Genomic DNA, 23,571 nt, shown 5'->3' with positions numbered 1-23,571 from the left:
GAAGCTGAATAACACAATGACAGAACTGACAAATTCAATAGAGAGCTTGAGCAACTGACACAATCATGCAGAGTAAAGAATCAGCAAATTTGGAGACAAGTCATTTGAAATTAGCCAGTTAGAGGACCAAAAAGAAGAAGAAGGGGTCAGGGGAAGATGGATAGTTGTGATATTCATTGTATTGATGTACAATGGGGTATTTTGGGTTACTGGTTATTTCTTACTTCTTGACCAGTGAGGTGATTATACAGATATCCTCACTCTTTAGTCATTTCTTCACCCATAAATTTGGAATTTATCTTTCTGTCTCAGTTTCATTGCCCCTTTAGATAGCATGTTTTCCTTTGGAGGCATCTCTGCAGGTATGCTCTACAATGCTGCTGGATAGATTTCCCCATACATCTGCTGCACAACTGTTTGGGGAATTCCCTTCACTGTTATGTTCACTATTTTGTCTTTTTCCTGTGTTGAACTTTTCCTGGATGCTATATCTTCCTCTTTATTTGTACTTTCACTTCTTTAAGAATGTCACATTCTTCAATTGCATTCTATAACTTAGTGTATAGACTATATTTTTGAGACTTTAGATGCTTAAAATATCTTTAATCAATTGCAATTTAATGGTATTTACCTTCATTTAGAATTCCAAGCTGAGACTCTAAAGATGCTTTACTCTATTTGCTTTTGAGTGTTACTCTTACTCTTGAAAAATCTGACATCTTTCTTATTCCAAATTTTTTAAATGTCATCTTTAATGTATTTTTCCCATTTCCATCTTTGAATGCCAACAAACAAGCAACCTTTATTCTTAGTGTAACTTAACTACTCAATCACATAACTTTCATTGGTTCTTTCTTTAGTCATTGTGTTATTATTACTCAAAGAGTCTTCTACTGAAGAGCCATCTTTCACTCACATGAAATAAATTTGCATTATTTTTTAGTTTCCTCATCTCAATCTCTTCTCTTTATCATTCTGGATGTACTGTTTTCTTATGATGTTGATTATTCTAGATGGACTGATCCTGTAAAAGGATTATCTTCTCAGATTTTATGACTATTTTTTTTTTCTTTAAGATCTGTGTTTTAACCATAAGCCTTCCTTTGACCTCTCCACCAAGCACTACTCCACCATGTGTTTACACAGGAACTCAGGTAATCTGGAAAATATTGATATCCTATTGCATGAATTCAATATATTACATCTAAAATAGTGTATCTTTAAAAAATATTTTCTTTAATGTATTATAAAACTTATGAAAAGATCTTTTTATTCATTTATTAATTTGGTCTCTGATACTTTATAGACATAGACTTTACCGAAAACACCTGGTGAGTTTTGACTGTCTAATTGTATTTAACAAGGCAAACAATTAAAAAGTCAGTATTTGCAGGAATTTGATCTTGGGATGGAGGGTTCCCTCAGAGATAAATTCGTCAGATAACCTGTCTTGAGTCGTGTTATTAGAGAGTATCCCAAATCCTGCTCCAACTTCTGCCCCATTTCTCTGATAGTTTTTACAGAGATGTGTCTGAAGTGTGTTGTCTGAGCCTGTTGTCTTTTTACTATTTCCATCCTGTTCTCTGTTGACCCTACTAGCAAAGTCTCACAAACATTCTGCTGTGGAAGAGCCTTTTCTAAAATCTCATATGATTTACACAGTTTTTAGTTTTAGGGAAGCTTTGAAGAGTATTTCCATTTTATATACACTACCCGAGACCATATGAAAAAGATTTGAATAAATTACCTTTAAGTCAGATGCCAAATAGTAAACTATTCTAAACATTACCATTAAAGGCTAGATTCAAAGATGAAAGTTATTGTTTAACATTTTATTGGCAGCAGCACTCAATTCATTAAGATAAGGAAAAATTATAAATGTAAAAAGATCACAAGAAAGGGATAAATCATTTATTATTTACAAACATAGTTATTGCCTACGTGGTAATCTAAAAAAAAAAAAAAATCCAAGCTATTTGAATTAATGAGAATTTTGTGAAACCTGGTTAGATGCAAGATTAATGAAAAAAATTAATATTTTTAAAAATACCAATTGTGCAGAAACTTCTAATTTCCTTAATTGTTTTTTCCCTTTTCTTCTTAAAGCACATAAACCCTAATTTTATTGTAGTGACTTGCCACTGTGGTTTAAAGACATATTTTAAATGCTCTTTGTAGCTAGCTCTGGCCATATAGCAAATTTCTAACTAATGAATTATGAACAGAAGATTACTGGGTGATTTCAGGAAGATTCCTTAAATTGAGGGCACATGCTCTTTCTGCCTTCTTTCATGCTTCCTGCCTGGAATGCAAATGCAATGGCTGGAACTGCAAAAACCATAATTTTCTTTGAAATAACCTTGAAAATGAAAGCAACAGATAATAGCATAACAATCCAGAACAATTCAGATGAGGTTTCTCTTCTCAAAAACATTAGTCATGCACTGACAACCTGTAAAAGTCTTCTACGTGTTTAAAACAGGACCATTTTTTTAAGCCACTATTTCCTCAATCTTGATTTCGCATATAAGAACTTAGCCAAAATAACTTTTAAAACAGCATAATTAGAATAATAGAAAGTGGATTTAATTCACAACAGAAACTTATGGTAAGATAATGGCTGAAAATGGAATACAGATAATTTTGCTTATTTGCTTATATGATCTAACATAATTTTACAGTTTCTTTCACATTCTTAGTGGCCATTTTGTCTCACTGATTCATTCTGTGCATTTGTTGACCATATTATTGAGGCACTGATATTGTTTGAATTTATTGGGGAATGTCACAAAAAGTCTGGCATGTAAATTAGTCTGTATATTCTATTTTTGGAGAAAATCTCAAATTCATATGCTTTTTTATTATAGGTTTAATAAAATTGAAAAGGCTTGATGGGCTACATAACGTCTTAATTTTTTTTTATTACTGTATCTGTCCAATGGAAGACTTAGCTTATACTAAATAAATAATGTGAAATAAATTACAGAATAAGCTTGGGATGCCTGAGTGGCTCAGTCAGTTAAGCATCTGCCTTTGGCTCGGCTCAGGATCTCAGGGTCCTGGGATCGAGTCCTGCATTTGGCTCCCTGCTCGGCAATGAGGCTGCTTCTTCCTCTCCCGCTCCCCCTGCTTGTGCTCTCTCTCTCTCTGTCAAATAAATTCTTTAAACAAACACAGAATAATTTTGAAAATATAAACTTCTCCATACCTCCTTTTACCAAAGACTGCTGAAGTTATTGATTGGTGCCTCCAGAATTTGAATTATTTCATACTCTTCTAGGTAATTTGCATGAGAAGAGTATGTGGTAGCAGGAAATGGGCAGGATAGACCATGGGAAAGTGAAGACAGACCTTAGAAATATCCCAACAATTCACACATTTCATTGACCCAATTTTGCCTTATATCATTTGAGAAGTGAATTTTACTTTTATAATTCCCCATCATCCAAATAAATACAGATATTTAGAAAAGAACTTTATATCCCTGTCACAGAATATTATTTCTTTGAAAATATTTTGCTAAGTTTGCAAACTGGTAACAAACTAAATTATTTATGGAATTTCTCAAATGGCAAATAAAAGCTGAATTACTTACATTATAATATTTGTTAAATTGTATATAAAAATTTACTGGTTAAATTCCAAAGTGAGTTGATGTTATTAATTTCACCAAATACAGTTACAAATTTAAGCAATAAAAACTAGAAACAAGTTTTCTTTATTGTAATTACTATTAAGATGCCATTTTAAAGCATTATCTCTCCCCCAAAATCTCTTTTTGGTACCTCTGAAATATGTATAGATGCATTCTTAGCTACATACAAAATATTTAATCTCTGTATGTATCCCTTTATCCAAAATAAATTGTTTAGAAATTGATTAAAATAACTTTTTCAAATGATAAGTCAACATTAGAAAAAAATAGTACCTTTGGAATTATTATTAAAATAACATCTGGTTGTTAAAGAAATAATAGGACTCAAAAAGATCCTTGCCACATTGCAATGGCCTCCTGTTGCTTTAGAAATGAAAAGTAAAGATGAATTTTGAGAAAATAAACTCTCAGGAAAAGCTGAAGTTTATATTTTTCAACTAGAAAATTCTTATTAAAGACAACCTTCTACTCGGCCTTTATTTGCCTCATTTAATGATTAAATACAATTTCGAATGTTAATGTCTTTTAAGGTCTTCCTAGACACTAAATTGAAGTGACATTTACTTATTGTATTATAAACTTTATGTTGAATAAACTGTGATCTTAGAGATAAGAATGTCTTAATTATATCCATTTACCTAGAACCTATCACTGTGCTTGGAGTAAAGAATCAATCAATAAAACTTACATCAGTATTCATAAATTAATAAAATGAAAATTTTATTAGTGGAAAAACCCATGAAGGATGAATAAAGTTGACAATTAATAGTATTTAACCAATGTTACTTAAAAAATATTTTATTTATTTATTTATTTTTATTAAAATTATTTATTTATTTATTTATTTGACTGGCAGAGATCACAAGTAGGCAGAGAGACAGGCAGAGAGAGAGAAAGGAGGAAGCAGGCTCCAGGCTGAGCAGGAGCCTGATGCGGGGTTCGATCCTAGGACCCTGGGATCATGACTTGAGCAGAAGGCAGAGGCTTTAACCCACTGAGCCACCCAGGCACCCCTAAAAAAATAATTTAACCTATGATATTATTTAAGATGTTAGCAGTAAGAAAATATGAGAATGTATGAGGACAGTGATATTTTTTCCACAGTTCTGTAAGTCTAAAGTTCTTTTTTCAAGAAATGAATTATAAAAATAAAAGATATTGAAATTAGACAATGCTCTCCTTTTTAAGTAGAAGAGCAAAACAACTTTACATAAATGGAATCATGTTCAAGGACTTATTCTAATGGATTTGAAGAACTACTATAAAGATACATTTATCATTATAATGTGGTATACCTATAAAGATAGAAAAGTAGATTTATAGAACATAATAAAAAGTATAGAAAGACTCACAAATTTTAAAGTTCAAAGAAATTCAGGGAAGAAATGACAGCATTGATAATGGACCAATGATGCTGGACATCTGGATACTGGGATACAAAGAAAAATCGAACTTTCATCCTTACCTTTTATAATATATAAAATTAATAAATAATCAAAATTAATTCAAAATGCCCAACAGACCTATTTGTAAGACCTAAATCTTAAGGTGTATTAAGATGTGTAATTCTGAGTTCATATGCTAGAACATAAGGTGTATATTTTGAATTCATATACTAGAAATAAAGGTAAAGCAAAAAGCTTCAACAAGGAGGAGTCAAGATGGCAGAGAAGTAGCAGGCTGAGACTACTTCAGGTAGCAGGAGATCAGCTAGATAGCTTATCTAAAGATTGCAAACACCTACAAATCCAACGGGAGATGGAAGAGAAGAACAGCAATCCTAGAAACAGAAAATCAACCACTTTCTGAAAGGTACGACTAGCGGAGAAGTGAATCCAAAGTGACGGGAAGATAGACCGCAGGGGGAGGGGTCGGCTCCCGGCAAGTGGCGGAGCAACGGAGCACAAAATCAGGACTTTTAAAAGTCTGTTCCGCTGAGGGACATCGCTCCAGAGGCTTAACCAGGGTGAAGCCCACTAGGGGTTAGCGTGGCCTTAGGTCCTGCAGGGTCACAGAAGGATCGGGAGTGTCTGAGTGTCACAGAGCTTACAGGTATTAGAACGGGGAAGCCGGCTACAGTGACAGAGCCAAGGAGTGAGCTCACAGCTCGGGGTTACCTTGAACTGGTTGCAGGCTTGGTCAGCTTGGAGCGCAGCCGGAGGCCAGGGTGACAGGAGTAATTGGGCAGTGTTCTCTGAGGGCACACTGAGGAGTGGGGCCCAGGCATCCGGGCTGGAGACTGGGAGGCTGCCATCTTCATTCCCCATCCTCCAGAACTCTATGGAAAGCGCTCAGGGAACAAAAGCTCCCAAAAGCAAACCCTGGTAAGGACAGAGCAATTCCGCCTGGGGCAAAGACGCTTGAGAATCACTACAACAGGCCCCACCCCCAGAAGATCAACAAGAAATCCAGCCAGGACCAAGTTCACCTACCAAGGAGTGCAGTTTGAATACCAAGGAGAGCAGCGGAATTCCAGGGGAAGAGAAAGCAAAGCACGGAACTCATGGCTTTCTCCCCATGATTCTTTAGCCTTGCAGTTAATTTATTTTTTTTTTCTTTTTCAATTTTTTTTTTCTCTTCTTCTGCCAAAATTTTTTTTAACATTTACCTTTTTCTTTTTTAACGTTTTTTAGCTAGTTTATCTAATATATATATATTTTTTTTCTTTTTTGTATTCTTTCTTTATTCATTTCCTTTTTTAATTGTTTCTTTTTTTTTTTCTTTCTGAACCTCTTTTTATCCCCTTTCTCTGCCCTCATGATTGGGGATCTCTTCTGATTTGGTTAAAGCATATTTTCCTGGGGTCTTTGCCACCCTTTTAGTATTTTACTTGCTCATTCATATACTCTTATCTGGACAAAATGACAAGACAGAAAAATTCACCACAAAAAAAAGAACAAGAGGCAGTACCAAAGGCTAGGGACCTAATCAATACAGACATTGGTAATATGTCAGATCTAGAGTTCAGAATGACGATTCTCAAGGTTCTAGCCAGGCTCAAAAAAGGCATGGAAGATATTAGAGAAACCCTCTTGGGAGATATAAAAGCCCTTTCTGGAGAAATAAAAGAACTAAATTCTAACCAAGTTGAAATCAAAAAAGCTATTAATGAGGTACAATTAAAATGGAGGCTCTCACTGCTAGGATAAATGAGGCAGAAGATAGAATTAGCGATATAGAAGACCAAATGACAGAGAATAAAGAAGCTGAGCAAAAGAGGGACAAACAGCTACTAGACCATGAGGGGAGAATTTGAGAGATAAGTGACACCATAAGACGAAACAACATTAGAATAATTGGGATTCCAGAAGAAGAAGAAAGAGAGAGGGGAGCAGAAGGTATATTGGAGAGAATTATTGGAGAGAATTTCCCCAATATGGCAAAGGGAACAAGCATCAAAATCCAGAAGGTTCAGAGAACCCCCCTCAAAATCAATAAGAATAGGTCCACACCCCATCACCTAATAGTAAAATTTACAAGTCTTAGTGACAAAGAGAAAATCCTGAAAGCAGCCCAGGAAAAGAATTCTGTAACATACAATGGTAAAAATATTAGATTGGCAGCAGACTTACCCACAGAGACCCGGCAGGCCAGAAAGAGCTGGCATGATATATTCAGAGCACTAAATGAGAAAAACATGCAGCCAAGAATACTATATCCAGCTAGGCTATCATTGAAAATAGAAGGAGAGATTAAAAGCTTCCAGGACAAACAAAAACTGAAAGAATTTGCAAACACCAAACTGGCTCTACAGGAAATATTGAAAGGGGTCCTCTAAGCAAAGAGAGACCCTAAAAGTAGTAGATCAGAAAGGAACAGAGACAATATACAATAACAGTCACCTTACAGGCAATACAAAGGCACTAAATTCATATTTCTCAATACTTACCCTGAATGTTAATGGGCTAAATGCCCCAATCAAAAGACACAGGGTATCAGAATGGATAAAAAAACAAAACCCATCTATATGTTGCCTACAAGAAACTCATCTTAAACCCGAAGACACCTCCAGATTTAATGTGAGGGGGTGGAAAAGAATTTACCATGCTAATGTACATCAGAAGAAAGCAGGAGTGGCAATCCTTATATCAGATCAATTAGATTTTAAGCCAAAGACTATAATAAGAGATGAGGAAGGACACTATATCATACTCAAAGGATCTGTCCAACAAGAAGATCTAACAATTTTAAATATCTATGCCCCTAATGTGAGAGCAGCCAACTATATAAACCAATTAATAACAAAATCAAAGAAACACATCAACAATCATACAATAATAGTAGGGGACTTTAACACTCCCCTCACTGAAATGGATAGATCATCCAAGCAAATGATCAACAAGGAAATCAAGGCCTTAAATGACACACTGGACCAGATGGACATCACAGATCTATTCAGAACATTTCATCCCAAAGCAACAGAATACACATTCTTCTCTAGTGCACGTGGAACATTCTCCAGAATAGATCACATCCTCGGTCCTAAATCAGGTCTCAACCGGTATCAAAAGATTGGGATCCTTCCCTGCATATTTTCAGACCACAATGCTCTGAAGCTAGAACTCAATCACAAGAGGAAATTTGGAAAGAACCCAAATACATGGCGACTAAACAGCATCCTTCTAAAGAATGAATGGATCAACCAGGAAATTAAAGAAGAATTGAAAAAATTCATGGAAACAAATGATAATGAAAACACAATGGTTCAAAATCTGTGGGACACAACAAAGGCAGCCCTGAGAGGAAAATATATAGCGGTACAAGCCTTTCTCAAGAAACAAGAAAGGTCTCAGGTACACAACCTAACCCTACACCTAAAAGAGCTGGAGAAAGAACAAGAAAGCCTAAACCCAGCAGGAGAAGAGAAATCATAAAGATCAGAGCAGAAATCAATGAAATAGAAACCAAAAAAACAATAGAACAAATCAAGGAAACTAGGAGCTGGTTCTTTGAAAGAATTAATAAGATCGATAAACCCCTGGCCAGACTTATCAAAAGAAAAGAGAAAGGACCCAAATAAATAAAATCATGAATGAAAGAGGAGAGATCACAACGAACACCAAAGAAATACAGACAATTATAAGAACATACTATGAGCAACTCTACGCCAACAAATTTGACAATCTGGAAGAAATGGATGCATTCCTAGAGACATATAAACTACCACAACTGAACCAGGAAGAAATAGAAAGCCTCAACAGACCCATAACCAGTAAGGAGATTGAAACAGTCATCAAAAATCTCCAAACAAAAAAAAGCCCAGGGCCAGACAGCTTCCCGGGGGAATTCTACCAAACATTTAAAGAAGAACTAATTCCTATTCTCCTGAAACTGCTCCAAAAAATAGAAATGGAAGGAAAACTTCCAAACTCATTTTATAAGGCCCTCATCACCTTGATCCCAAATCCAGACAAGGATCCCATCAAAAAAGAGAACTACAGACCGATATCCTTGATGAACACAGATGTGAAAATTTTCACCCAAATACTAGCCAATAGGATTCAACAGTACATTAAAAGGATTATTCAGCACGACCAAGTGGGATTTATTCCAGGGCTGCAAGGTTGGTTCAACATCCACAAATCAATCAATGTGATACAATACATTAATAAAAGAAAGAACAAGAACCATATGATACTCTCCATAGATGCTGAAAAAGCATTTGACAAAGTACAGCATCCCTTCCTGATCAAAACTCTTCAAAGTGTAGGGATAGAGTGCACATACCTCAATATTATCAAAGCCATCTATGAAAAACCCACTGCAAATATCATTCTCAATGGAGAAAAACTGAAAGCTTTTCTGCTAAGGTCAGGAACACACACAGCAGGGATGTCCATTATCACCACTGCTATTCAACATAGTACTAGAAGTCCTAGCCTCAGCCATCAGACAACAAAAGGAAATTAGAGGCATCCAAATTGGCAAAGAAGTCAAACTATCACTCTTCACAGAGGATATGACACTATATGTGGAAAACCCAAAAGACTCCAATCCAAAACTGCTAGAACTTGTACAGGAATTCAGTGAAGTGTCAGGATATAAAATCAATGCACAGAAATCAGTTGCATTTCTCTACACCAACAACAAGACAGAATAAAGAGAAATTAAGGAGTCAATCCCATTTACAATTGCACCCAAAGCTATAAGATACCTAGAAATAAACCTAACCAAAGAGGCTAAAAATTATACTCAGAAAACTATAAAGTACTCATGAAAGAAATTGAGGAAGACACAAAGAAATGGAAAAATGTTCCATGCTCCTGGATTGGAAGAATAAATATTGTGAAAATGTCTGTGCTACCTAAAGTATCTACACATTTAATGCAATTCCTATCAAAATACCATCCATTTTTTTCAAAGAAAAGGAACAAATAATCCTAAAATTTATATGGAACCAGAAAAGACCTCGAATAGCCAAAGGAATATTGAAAAAGAAAGCCAAAGTTGGTGGCATCAGAATTCCGGACTTCAAGCTCTATTACAAAGCTGTCATCCTCAAGACAGCATGGTACTGGCACAAAAACAGGCACATAGATCAATGGAACAGAATAGAGAGCCCAGAAATAGACCCTCAACTCTATGGTCAACTCATCTTCGACAAAGCAGGAAAGAATGTCCAATGGAAAAAAGACAGCCTCTTCAATAAATGGTGTTGGGAAAATTGGACAGCCACATGCAGAAAAAAGAAATTGGACCATTTCCTTACACCACACACGAAAATAGACTCAAAATGGATGAAGGACCTCAAAGTGAGAAAGGAATCCATCAAAATCCAGAGGGGAACACAGGCAGCAACCTCTTCGACCTCAGCCGCAGCAACATCTTCCTAGGAACATCACCAAAGGCAAGGGAAGCAATGGCAAAAATGAACTGTTGGGATTTTATCAAGATCAAAATCTTTTGCACAGCAAAGGAAACAGTGAACAAAACCAAAAGACAACTGACAGAATGGGAGAAAATATTTGCAAGCGACATATCACATAAAGGGCTAGTGTCCAAAATCTATAAAGAACTTAGCAAACTCAACACCCAAAGAACAAATAATCCAATCGAGAAATGGGCAGAAGACATAAACAGAAATTTCTGCAAAGAAGACATCCAGATGGCCAAAAGACACATGAAAAAGTGCTCCATATCACTCGGCATCAGGGAAATACAAATCAAAACCACAATGACATACCACCTCACACCAGTCAGAATGGCTAAAATTAACAAGTCAGGAAATGACAGATGCTGGCGAGGATGCGGAGAAAGGAGAACCCTCCTACACTGTTGGTGGGAATGCAAGCTGGTGCAACCACTCTGGAAAACAGCATGGAGGTTCCTCAAAATGTTGAAAATAGAACTACCCTATGACCCAGCAATTGCCCTACTGCGTATTTACTCTAAAGATACAAACGTAGTGATCTGAAAGGGCATGTGCACCCGAATGTTTATAGCAGCAATGTCCACAATAGCCAAACTATGGAAAGAACCTAGATGTCCATCAATAGACGAATGGATAAAGAAGAGGTGGTATATATACACAATGGAATACTATGCAGCCATCAAAAGAAATGAAATCGGGGCGCCTGGGTGGCTCAGTGGGTTAAGCCGCTGCCTTCAGCTCAGGTCATGATCTCAGGGACCTGGGATCAAGTCCCGCATCGGGCTCTCTGCTCAGCGGGGAGCCTGCTTCCCTCTCTCTCTCTCTCTCTGCCTGCCTCTCTGTCTACTTGTGATCTCTCTCTGTCAAATAAACAAATAAAATCTTTAAAAAAAAAAAAAAAAAAGAAAGAAATGAAATCTTGCCATTTGCGACGACATGGATGGGACTAGAGGGTATCATGCTTAGCAAAATAAGTCAATTGGAGAAAGACAACTATCATATGATCTCCCTGATATGAGGGAGAGGAGATGCAACATGGGGGCTTAAGTGGGTAGGAGAAGAGTAAATGAAACAAGATGGAATTGGGAGACAAACCATAAGTGACTTTTAATCTCACAAAACAAACTGAGGGTTGATGGGGGGGGAGTTGGGTGAGGGGGGGTGGGGTTATGGACATTGGGGAGGGTATGTGCTATGGAGTGCTGTGAAGTGTGTAAAACTGGCGATTCACAGACCTGTACCCCTGGGGATAAAAATGTATTATATGTTCATAAAAAATAAAAAATAAATAAATAAAAGCTTTAACAAGGTTTTCAAATCTAGAGGGTCATAAAGACGTAATTCAGAGTTTTTTAAATACATAAATTAAGGTTAAAATTCAATCATTTAGCCTATGTTTTCATTAAAAGATGTTCTGAGATATAAAATATTAGATAAGTAAATATTTTTATTCATATACATTTTCCAGCCAATAAATGAAGAAGGCTATAATTAAATATCATTAGTGAATTATATCTCTAGGATATAAGGACAATTGACTGATAACATAGCCCAAAAAGTAAAGAAAAACAGACATGCTGTTTTTCTTACTGGGAGAAAGCAATGTCAAGTACAAAGACGTCTTACCAAAAGGAAATTAAAAATACACACACACACACACATCACCTACCTAGGTGTATTTGGCTATGTATATACAAATACAGATTTATCTTTTACATGTATATATTTTTCTACTTCTATATAAATATATTTTAATTTATTTAGAATAATCAATGAAATATTTACAAATATCATCTATGTATATGTCTGTTGAAACTGATAACATTCCTAGATTAAGTAATCAATTCACAGGAAGCTAAAAGGGTAGAGGAAGGTGTTCCCTCTATACCCAGTATGTTGAGAGTTTTTATTATGAACGGAACAATTGTGAATTGTTCAAATGCTTTATCTCCACTAGTTAATAAGATTTTCATCTTTCTTTTTGTTAATGTGGTATATCACATTTACCAATTTATAGACATTGCCACATCCTTGGATCTTTGAAGTAAAACCTACTTGATCACAGAAAATTGATACTTTTAATCTACTGTTGAATTTGGTTTGTTACTATTTTGTTGAGGATTTTGGCATTTATGTTTATCAGAGATATTGGCCTGTAATTTTCTTTTGTTGTAGTGCTTTTGTCTATTTTTGTTGTTATTAATTGGGGAAATGCTGGTCTCTTGAAATGAATTTGGAAGTGTTCCACCTTGTAGGTGTTTATTGCTATAAAGTTCTCTCCTAGAAATGTTATTGCTGTATCATAACTTTTGGTATGCTGTAGTTCCATTTTCAATTGTCAAGTGAAAAAAGGAAAAAAAGCCCTAGCTATTTTCTTGCAAAATGTAGAAAAAACAACAACAACAAAACTTGTGGAGGGAACATTTAATAAAGAAGATCTAAAAAATATAAGCACCCTTTAAAAAAAGATAAAAACAAATTACAGTATTTTAAAATGCCCACTGAATTTATAAAACTATGAAGTGAAACAAGGACATAATTACCATTACATGCAGATAGTGGTCATATCAGGGTTTGGGAGCTTTGAGATACGCTATCTGGAGGACTCTCTAATGACTAGAAAGTCTATTTATTGATATAAGTGCTGGTTACTTATTCTACTTGTAAATATTCATGAAGGTCACTGCATGTGAAGCTTTGTCTGTGTTATATTTTACATTAAATAAAAAGGGCTTTTGACCAATAGGATTCAAGGAAGTTAAGTATATAGCTCATGTAATCTATAGTAAAGCCAATGACTCCCTGGGATGAAACATTGAAATCGGGGTGGCTAAAAGCCTTAGCCAATATCTTGTCACAGAAAGCCAACTGATGACAATGACCTCACTGCAACTGCCATTGGCATTGTCACGGTCACAACCACAACTGCTAGAAAAAGGAGTCACGGTTTGCCTTACTGCCACTACCCATGCTTTGTTATTCTCTTGATTCAGAATCTTCTTAGGAATGCCTAAATTCTCATGCCTAAATCACATGCCTATCTATATCATAGTTTCTATAGCTTGTATTATAGATCCAAATCCATTCATATGTTCTGAGGTGGAAGGTTGAACAATTGTACTGTGGAGAATTCCCAATTAATATATATAAATATTAGGCTCTAAAACCTACATCATGGAATAGACCTGACAACTTCTATCTCCCCATAGACATATTAGTTAAAAAGGAATAGAGAGGTTATAAGTAGAAGTGTAATCATGTTAGAAGGAGATGGATTGGTGACATACAAATAATTAGAGGATCCTACTAATGTATGTGGCCATAGCCAATTTCTCTGGTTGCTGAAGGTGTTATATTTTTTCAACAGGAAAGCCCAGCATTACAGGGAGAGAGATCAAAACACAAGTGGTCCCCTGGGGCAGAGTAAAGAATGCAATGGAAAGGGTGTCTGGAATGACACTGAGGATACTGTAAAACGCAATCAAAGACCCTGAAGGCAGCAATATGGATTTTATCATTTATACAATGGTATAATGGAAAGCAACTGAAATGTTTAAAGAGAAAGGTTACATGAAAACATAATACTTTATGTTGACTCTTTTTATAATTTGTTTTAAAGATTTTATTTATTTATTTGACAGACAGAGATCACAAGTAGGCAGAGAGGCAGGCAGAGAGAGAGGAAGGGAAGCAGGCTCCCTGCTGAGCAGAGAGCCCAATGTGGGGCTCGATCCCAGCACCCTGGGATCATGACCTGAGCCGAAGGCAGAGGCTTTAACCCACTGAGCCACCCAGGCGCCCCTATAATATTTTTTATCATTTTAAGAAACTATTCTTTTGGGATGCCTGGGTGGCTCAATAGGTTAAATGGCTGCCTTCAACTCAGGTCATGATCCCAGGGTCCTGGGATCCACATCAGGCTCCCAGCTCTGCAGGGAGCCTACTTTTCCCTCTGCCTGCTGCTCCCCCCGTTTGTGCTTGCTCTCTCTTTCTCTCTCTCTGACAAGTAAATAAATAAAATCTTTAAAAAGAAAAGAAAAGAAAAGAAAAGAAAACTATTATTTTATGCCTAGTTGACTCAGAGTTTAGGATTAATGCACACTGGATATCATCAAAGATATTTTTCATATCTACTGGGACTATCAGGATCTTTCTTTTATTTAACTGCTGATACAATATACTATATAAGTACATTTCCTAATATTTATCAATCCTCAGAGTCCTGGGAAATATCTGCTTAATAATAACACCTTATGCATTCAAAATGTTGTTAAATTGTATTTGTTAGTGTTCTATTTTGAATTTGGGTGTCTAATGTACTTATGACTGAAACTTCTGGTTTTCAATATATTTGTCAGTTTCTGTTAACAAGTTTAGTGAAGCTTCATAAGATAAATTATCTCAATTTTCATCCTTTTTCTCCATTCTATGAGCAATAAGAATTATGTCTCTTCAAATATTATAAAAACTCTACCAACAGAAAATAAAATGTCTGGGTCAGTTTCTTGTCTGTTAGCACATTTGCCCAGCCTCCTTCAACAGTCTTTCAAATCTAAGTTTGTCTTCTTTTATGTTCAAGCTTTTCTTGACAGTCAATAAAATACAAACCACTTGGATGTTCTCTCTGCCTTCCAGAGTTCTGCCTTCTATTCCCTGATCTAAATTATCACTCTTCTCCTATGTCAGAAACTTTTCCACTAACATCTGAGGCTTGACCAATATTCTTTTTAAAAAATAATCCCTCCCAGGGCACCTGGGTGGCTCAGTTAGTTGCGTGTTAATTGGGGAAATGCTACCTTTGGCTGAAGGCATGATCCTGGAATCCTGAGATGGGAGTCCCGAGTCAGGCTCCCTGCTGGGCAGGGAGTCTGCTTTTACCCCTGACCCCTCCCCTCTCACACTTTCCCTCTTTCAAATAAATAAATAAAATATTAAAAAAATAATAATCCCTCTCCCTACATCCATCAGCCCAGAATGTTTCTTTGAGTATTTCTTATACCTTATATCATTCCTGTCCTTAACCAAAATTTGTGTATCAACTAAGACCATTGCTTTCCTTGCAGCTACGTGGCATCTACCTCGGTGTCAGGAAATAGGGTTATGTGTTTTACTTAATTTCCAAAGCTAGTTCCTTATTATTCTTCCACATTCTTGTTATCTGCTTCTTTAAGCTTCATTCCACACAGATTCCCCATTCACTTCTTATGATTAGTATATAAACCCACTGCCCTCTTAGAAACTCTGAATTCACTTATTCACTGAATATTTTCTCTCTTGCATAGGATTTTCCTACCCAAATCAAATGCTGCCAAAATTCTGAGTGACTTTATTACTCTATGGACAGTATATCCAACCCTCTTTTCATGCTGTTTCTTGACTTTCTCATAAATTTCATTCTTTATTTGATCTCACCAACAGTTTCTATAGTCACACATTTTTAACTTGCTATCACAAGAAATGGTTTCCCCTCCTAAATTAATTTTTAAGCACTTATTTCTTTTAAAGATTTTTTCAATTTATTTATCTTCACAAGAGGGAGAGAAAGAGAGAGAGAGCGAGCACACACGCAGGGCACTCCCATGAGTCGGGGGAAGGGCAGAGGGAGAAGCAGACTCCCCGCTGAGCAGGGAGCCCAATGCAGGACTTTATCCCAGGACCCTGGTATCATGACCTAAGCTGAAGGCAGATGCCTAACTGAGCCACCCAGGCACCCTAAGCATTTATTTCAACATGTGTATTCAGATACTCTAATCATACATTTTTTCTTGATTTTTCTCTCTATTCATCAATCCTTTTTCCTTTCTTTCACATTATGAATTCTTTAGATCCACGACACATTATGTCATTTACTCTTATTTAAGATATACTAAGATTCCTCAACACTGGTCCCTTAAGTTCCACCTAACTAGCAAAAGCCTAGCACTGATGGATGCATGTATTATCATCCATATATGAACACACACATAAGCCATTATACTAGTGAAAATAATACAAGCTCTAAGTGTTATAGCCATTATAAATTTATTACCTGCAAGTGAGTCCTCAAAACTCACAGGAAGTATCCCTTATTTACTGAATGAGACAAGCTTCTCATTGTTGCCAAAGAGCATTTAAACCTTTACTCTTCCCTCATCTCTGATCAACGCAAGGCCCTTCGGGGGGGAAAAAAAAAGGTAGTCATATGACACAGACTCTCAAATTTCCATCAACTTTAAACTATCGGCTTTGGACCTACCATCTCCAACTTAAATCAGATTAGATTAGCTAAATATTCCACCTGTTTTCTGAACATCATTCCCAGCAGGTTTCTCAGAGAGAGTATAATATGAATGATCTTATAATCATCTTTCCTCCTTTGTTTCTCTTTCCTTTTCCCCCCTCTCAACTGAGTTTTTTGACCATTAATATTCATATTAGTGCAGTTTTCCATTCAGATTGAACCAACCAACCAATAAAAGCTCTACAAAAGCATCCTGTCCTCCACATACACAGAAATAGGTGTTCACTCTTTCTCTTCTTCATCTCCTACTGTTAATCATATGACAATATAGCTTTAAAACTCTGATTTGTATCCAATCGTAAAAGTCGTGTATGCTTCTAAGTCCAGTGAATAAAATTTGGGCTTCCATTAGTTCATTTTTAGAAGATTTGAAAGCAATTGGCCAACCACTCCTCTCTGAAACACTGTACTCTCTTGGTTTCTGTGTTGCCACATTAATATAGATAGCATTTAATTAGACTTAAAATGTGAAAGTAAAGAATATGAATGCAAATGCCATCAGTGTACTGTTCTTTCCACTATGGATTGTAACAATATGTTTTATACTCTTGAATAAAACTAGCATCTGAAAATGTTAAAAAATGCAACAAAAAAGAACTATATTTAAATAATATATGTGTCACATACATTAATAATTGAATGTGAATACTAATGAGAATAAAAAAGAACATATGTATGTATGCACTCATAACTCAAGAGAAGGGGCTAAAAAGAACTGAGAACTGAGAAGTATGGCTACCTCAATTCTCTGCACATAAAATACTAAAATTATTTCACATTGTCATATTAAATAAAATAGCTGTAAGTACATTAGCAATCCTAAAAGTAAGTTCATAGATCTTTTTGGAACGATATTTTTCAGAAGATCTGAAATGAACCAAACAAATTACCTTAGTAGATAGGAAGAAACTTAGTTACTTTAATTCCCAGAACAAGTTTATTCCTGTAATTTTCAAATGTTAATGTCTCTATAACTTAATTTTCATATATGGCAGAGTTAGATAGTTGTATTATAGCTTTTTGAAATACCAGTTAAGGGATATTTAAGATGCTCAAAATCTAAAAATCACTGATACCATTATATGGAGGTGACATATTTTAAACTGACAAGGTATACCAATTAAGGAGCAAATATTGCTTAATCTTAATTATGAATTTTCCTTAGAGAAGAAATATGAAATTGAATTTAGTTGAGACAAATTTTTCCCAAATGAGTTGCAAAGTAAAATGCAGATACTTTAGAAGAATACAAATTATTTAATATCTTCTCTGTAGTTTTTTTTATTTTCCTAGTTATAAAATGTGATGTTTACAGAACCTATCTGAGAGGTTTTATTTTGTGATGATAACACTTTGATCAAACTCATCATCTTTTTTTTTTAAGATTTTATTTATTTAGTTGACACAGAGAGAGAGAGATATCAAGTAGGTAGAACAGCAGGCAGAGAGAGAGAGGGGGGAAAGCAGGTTCCCCGCTGAGCAGAGAGACTGATGTGGGGCTTGATCCCAGGACCCTGAGATCATGACCTGAGCCGAAGGCAGAGGCTTTAACCCACTGAGCCACCCAGGTGCCCCCAATCAAACTCATCATCTTTACTCCCATATTAAAAACAAAATCAGAGTCTTGGATAGATTATTAAAACCTATGTCAAAAACTAATGATATACTGTATGGTGACTAACATAATAAAAAAAAACAAAACAAAACAAACACCAAAAATTAGTCTAGTATGACACTGGTAATCTAGGAGTAGAGGCATTTTTTGTTGTTGCTGAATCATGACAATAACTTTAATTTCCACAGTGGAGCAAAAAATTATAGCTCACATTGAATGATTTATTTCCCCATATCAGTATTATTTTAAGTGTTTTACATGTTTTAGTTATTTCTTAAAACAACCCAATGGTATACTTCTTCTTCCTCCCACTCTTCTTCCTCTCCTTCTTGTTCTTCTTCTTCCTACTATTTTTCAAGTTTATGTGGAAAATTTAAGTTACTTAATAAGTTATAAATGAAAAGTGAATTATGTAAAAAAATGTTACCAAGTTTAGACAATCAGTATGGAATGTGGTTAATGTAGGGCTCTGCGTCCTGAGAACCTATGTTTAGTCACCACACTGTCCATTTCACTACAGAATACAGAGATCAGAAAAATTTTCCACTATGTAAGTAAATTTAACATAGAAAAACAACTGTTTAATGGCATTTTAGATTTTTCTTTAAAAAATTTGCCCAACACAATTCTTTATTCTTTCAGGAGGTAAAAAATGGATATAAAATATAAATTCACACATCTATATAGATTCAGAAGAAAATGCCAGGGTATATAATGAAATGGTGCTAAGGACTCAGAAAGTATTAAAACAGAATTTGCAAATTTGTTTTTTCAGTTATCCTTCTCAGTTATACATATGACACATATTATATTTTAGTTAACTGTGAAAAAGCAGTCACAAAAATCCCTTATTTCGTTTAATAGATGTGTTCAAAATGTAAGAAGAATTACGCAAAATGAAATATCCATCTCAGGATTTTTAAGATTTGTAGTTTATTTTACACAAAACTTATACTATAAATATTTGTGCATTTTGGGGGTTGAGTGCTTTCTCAGTTTTCATCATATTTTTTCAGTGAGGTCCCTGGCCAATAAAGGATAAGAACTGTGTTCACTAATGTGAGGAACAAAGCTTATTAGGTGAATGATTTCCAAATAGCTGTTTTAGTGATGTTCATTTAATGTGCTACCACACAGATAACGACAGATCTTGACTGCACTGCTAAACCAAATTGCTAGACCTTATTGAGTCTTAAAAAAAAAAAAAAAGCAGTGAATAAAGATACTCTTTGATTATGTAATATAGGAATAATCAAGTCACTTGAGCTGTGTCTTAGCTCAAATGTAAAATGACTAGATTTGATAAGGTCAGTTCCTATATAGATTGATGTGGGTTACTAAGAAATCAATGGCACAAGAATTATTGAACAAGTTAATGAGTAATCAATGATGTCGGACATGATATAGGACCTAAGCCAGCTCTGAATGAGATGGGAAATATTCCAGACTTGACAACAGTAACATCCTACAGTTGCAGTTTAATTTGACAAAAATTATATATAACTCCCTGGTCTATCTGCCATCATTTATTTAATTTCCAAAGTATTTAACATAAAAATATGTTGAATAATTATAAATTGTTAATATGTGCCAGACATAATTCTAGGTGCTTTACCTGTGGAGAAATTTATGATGTAGGCACTATCAGAATTCCCATTTTCAAAAGATTCATCTTTGGAGTTTCTCACTTCTACTTTAAAGGAATTGTCATTTTGTGAGGAAAGTCCTAACAGGCTGGTTTCATTTGGGGACCTAATAATTATCCATTTAACCCACTACTAATTCTTATAAATAGCTAAGATGAATTCTAGGGAAAAACAAAAAAACTTCTCTGATCTCCAGATATCTATTTGTGGAGTATGTAGCTCCTGGTTTTGAGTGTCATTTACATATATATACATCAAAATGATCATACTTTGTGAATATAACAAAAATAATAGTTTATGTGACTACAAAATAACAATTACATTTCACATTTAAAAGACCACATTAGCTTTTATCTCAATCTTACATATTGTAGAGCATAGTTACGTTTTAGAAACTGGAATTTTATAGTAGCTTGGCCAATTCTTCCCTAAGCCACCTGTACATTTAACCAAAAATAGGCATGTAACAAAAAAACATTAAAATTCTTTGTGCTCTTAAGTGGACACCACAGTATAAATCAGGGATTTTGGCAATTCAGTGAAGAAAGACAGGGGAGTGTCACTGTGTGCTCAAATGACCAGGAAAAAAAGGAAAGAATCCTTATCCAGAATACAATTACTGCTCTTGTATTTCTAACTCAAACATTCTATCTCTACTTACTATGTCAGCCTATATAAATGAAAATTATTTAAATGTAAATGTAAATGTAGATGAATTTTATAATTTTAATTTTTCTGTCTTTAAACTGAGGGATAAATTTGCAAGAGTTGCCAAATTCTGTGCCACATTGCAAGAGTCAAGAAATTTTTCTTTCTTGCTTTCACTTTATAGAAACCATGATTTCCATGTGAGAGCAGAAGAGATCAAAGGTATTTTATTAGGGGTTTGTTTTAAAATTATATTTACCAAACTAAGTCAACAGTAATTTACTCAGCAACAATAAGAGCCAAAGGTAACAATTTTATTCCAAAGGTCAATTGTATTTTGCTGGTTTGATTTTACTTAAGATACGGAGATTGTTTACTTGAAGTTCATTCTACTCAGCTACAACCAAGGGAATCTACTGAAATGTTTATTTTATGAGACTTCTTTTAAAGGTTGATGCAATTGTTACTGATAGATTCAAGATCTATAATTGTATGTAGTCTCCAGAAACGCGTTTATACCTGCATGAAAATAACCTTTACAGATGCAGGTTCTGGATGTTATCAGGGGCATTCTACATATAGAGTAATTTTATGATTTCAATGAAATGGCATTAAATTTATATCTGAATTATCCTTAAGTAATTAAATAAGGTTCATTATAATATAAAGATTATGAACAAAGTTACCATGTGTGATTTATGAAAAATTAAAAGTAAAATTGTGACGTAATATGGTTTTCTTTGAAATCAGTTCTTAAAAAAATGCATATAATAACATTGATTATTTATTTTGAGTACATAGTACTGGCCTAAAAGTAAACTAATTAATAGTTAGGAAAAATTTTAAGACCTTAGTAATAAATACATAATATTCTGGGATTATTCTGATATCTAATGTGCTACATTTTCATATTTTTCATCAAGAATAAGCAGAATAGGAAGGGCAAAAAGATTCCATTATCAAAGTAATTAGCTTCATTATTTTTTATGGCTTTAGTGAAGAAATGAATTACACTTTGAAATTTCACTTTCCAAAGGAGCTATATTAATATATAATTGCCTATAATATTAATTTCAGAATTTAACTTCTGTGCTATATACATCAATTTCTTTATAAATATAATCTATAAAACAACATATTATGGACATAAAACATTCATATGTTCTCTAAAATCATTTTATATTCAATTAATGTTTTAATTTAAAATCAACCTATCCATCTATTTACTTTATCTACTTACTAATCAATCTGCCTATCTTTCTATTAAACCTAATAATTATCTATTTGGACTCTGCCTGAGAGATAAGACAAATTTTAAAAGTATAATATTTATGAAAAATTTATTGATAGCATTAATGAAGGATGTTATCCACATTGCTAAAATTCCTAAGAGAATACTGTTCTAAGCATAAGCTAATCTAAAATACACAAAAATGTCTCTAAATCCTCCTTTCCTGTTTATGTCCTCCCCAGAGCACTCACCTATGCGATAGCTTCCAACCACAAATAAAAATATAATTTAAAAAGATTTTAAAAAATACATTTTGGGTAAGCAAGTAAATGTGGAAACTAAAAGAATAATATTTATCAAAAATCAAAAAGGATAGTTTCAACCTTTTCTCCATTTTTACAAGAAAAATATTGATATTTCAGCTATTCATTTATTCTGTGTTTCACTGTTCATGTGAGGATAATGTTGATTTCTCCTAAAAATTGTTATGAAAACAATCAGATGTCTTATTAACAGACAATTTCAATTTACTATTGAAGAGTAGTGATAAATATTGATCAATTTGAATACATTAGTTTACCTATTTTTTCCAACTCATTTCAGTTGAAATAAACACAAGAGGGAATAAAAACTTTAGTTTATTATAGTGGACCTTTTAACTTCTTGTGAATAAATAATGATATATGGTGCAGGCTGTATTTATTTTGGACCAAAGCTATTTCCCATTTTAATCATGTATCTTTTGCAAAACCACTGTTCATTTACAGTCAAGTGTTTTCTGCAATGTAAATTGAATCTCCTGCCAAAGCAAGTCAGCTTTCAACTTAAAACCGTGTGTATGAGTGCATGAGACAGAAAATCAGAATTCCTATGGTAGGTACATTGTTTAATTAGTCTGGAGATTTTGATAAACCCTCAATATGTAGGGTTGAAGAACAATCGAAACCTATTTTTTTGAAAGAGAATTGTCCTTACTTAAAACATTCTTTCACAATTGCCACTTATACACTGTTGAAATTAGAATTAATAGGCAATATATTTGGCTGGAAAGGGGCATAACAAAATAACTATTTTACTTCATGGGTGTGTGAATTTGTTTATAAATAAATAAAAGAAAAAAAATAAGCCAAGTCTTGGGATATTGCACAATGTAATAGTTTCAGTTGTCTTTGTTTCCAAGGGATGGAAACAGCAATTTCTGTGTACTAACTCAAGCTAAAATGTCACAAAAAATTGCATTTCATAATAAGCCAGAAGAATAGTGCATATCATAACTGTTAGAAGTTTTATTTAAGCATCTTCAACAGACTTTATGAGCTGCACAGATGTTTTAAAATAAAAACAATAAATACAATTGCGTTTCATAATTAAAAATAAATGTCACATGCTTTAACAGTGCAGTGCTCTTATGAAGGAATACCGTGAAAGTGTCAACCAATCTAATAATTAGGTCTATTCTTAATTATGCAGGTGTTCTTAGATGATTACTAAGACTTTTTTGCAGCAAATCATTAGAAATCTATAATTTCTGAGGTTAACTGCTCCCGGACTTCCTTTGATCACACTTCATATCAAATATTATTTTAATATTGAATTATTAATAAACTTACATATTAGCTTTGGTT

This window comes from Lutra lutra, chromosome 3, assembly GCF_902655055.1.
Source record: "Lutra lutra chromosome 3, mLutLut1.2, whole genome shotgun sequence".
NCBI classification, from domain to species: domain Eukaryota; kingdom Metazoa; phylum Chordata; class Mammalia; order Carnivora; family Mustelidae; genus Lutra; species Lutra lutra.
Note: the sequence above shows the minus strand (reverse complement) of the source record.